Below are 1755 nucleotides of genomic sequence, written 5' to 3' on the forward strand. Positions count from 1 at the left end.
TCCTGGCGTGTATTGGCTGACAGCTGCTCACGGGTCTCATCAGTCCGCACTTCCAGCCCGCTGGGCGGAGGACACAACATCTCCCGCCGATCTAAGGCAAAGCCCTCCGACCCAGGGCTGCAGATACCACCAACAGGGGAAGTGAGGCCGGCGCAATATGGATGGACCACCTTCCTTTAGGAAACTATTCCTGCCCAAAGTCCTTTCCAGAAGCTTGTATTGAAGTTGCCAGTCTGAGAACCGCCCCCGCCCCCCAAGCGTGGGCATAGACCCATATTTAGCCAATCAGAGCCAACGATTCGTTGGCTTCAGTGATTGGCTGAAAGGGTGGGCCTGTCCTCCAAGCAGGGCCAATCAGAATCGTTCCCTGGCATTTTTATACAGTTGCCAGGAGCGAGAAGTCCTCTCTCTTCTTTGTTGCTAACTGGGGGAGGATGTAAGCTCAAAGTTCTCTGCATGGGATGGTTACACTGTGCCGGTACATTCCCCATCTTTTTTTCTCCCCAAACTATTGGCTTACGTCAGTGTGATTTCTGGTTCTGTCACTTGCAGCAACTGAGTCCTAACTAATATGGAGTCCATTGTGATTTTAATCCCTCAGACTCACGAGGGCCAGCGTTTTTGGGGATATTTTTTGATAGGGAATCTTGGATTATGAGTCTGTGTACTCAAGGCCAGGCCGTTCCCATGTGGTTGGTTCCCGGAAGGCTGAGCTCAACTGGAAAGCTTCGTATTTTTCTCTTCCAAGTTACGTAATACATGTGATTCCAGGAAGTAGGAATGCAGGATGGGGGTGTGGAACAGGGAATCAGAGGGATATACCCTCAAGCTGACCAATGCAGGGGTGACTGCGTGGTTGAGCCCATGGGGCCTCTGGGGAGCCCATGTAATGAATTTCAGAACTGTCCACCCAGGAGACAAAAGGGGGATACATTTGTGTATGGGTTCCTGCACCCCACTGGTCAAGGGTAGCCCAGGGGTGTGAACCCCATCGCCAGCTACTGGGTGGTGCCTGTGTGAGTCTCCCAAGGGCTCCGCGGTGTTGCACGCCATGGTGTCTGAGAGGTCTGGGGGCCAAAGGCAAGATGTAGGTGGCCTTGGCTGGGTGTCCCCATCATTTTGCTTTTACAAAGCTGGTGAGGTCTTTGGGGCTCAGAACTGCCAGGGGCATGAGTGAGAGGTCGGGGAGAGGATGTGAAGGGTGTGTACCTCCTCAAGTGACCATTTGTCATCTAGCAGATTGAGGGCCACAGTCACCCCTTGTTGGGATTTTCTTGAATGGGATGAGAGCTTTGGAGTCACGTCTACCTGCCACACCTCTGATCTGCCTTCTTGACCTTCAATCTGGGGCAAAGTTCTTTTTCTGGTCACCTCCTAGGCATCCAGAGATTTGGCTGGCCGGGTCCCTGTCCCCTGCACACTCCCTCTGACCCCCGTACTGCCCTGGCTGCCACGTCCTCCTCCTGCCCCTGCCGCTTCCTCTTGTATTCATCTCAGAGATTTCTCAACATTGTAAGGGCAAAAAGAATTCTGACCCCATCAATTATGCCACCCGTTGGCAAGCAGGGTGGGCTGGTTATTCCCTGTTTGCTCATCCCCCAGCTCCATTCCCCAGTCTCTCCAGATCCCAGAAGTTTGACATTGGTGGACATCACCTGGGCTCCCTCCCCTAGGGCTTCTTGTTGGCTTCAGCCAATGGGAGGCGGGAGGGGACAGGTTGGGACATTTCTTTTTTTTTTTAATTTTATTTATTTG

This window comes from Mirounga angustirostris, unplaced genomic scaffold (assembly GCF_029215605.1).
Source record: "Mirounga angustirostris isolate CCGP_5_RB_7025 unplaced genomic scaffold, mMirAng1.0.hap1 SCAF_16, whole genome shotgun sequence".
Classification (NCBI taxonomy): domain Eukaryota; kingdom Metazoa; phylum Chordata; class Mammalia; order Carnivora; family Phocidae; genus Mirounga; species Mirounga angustirostris.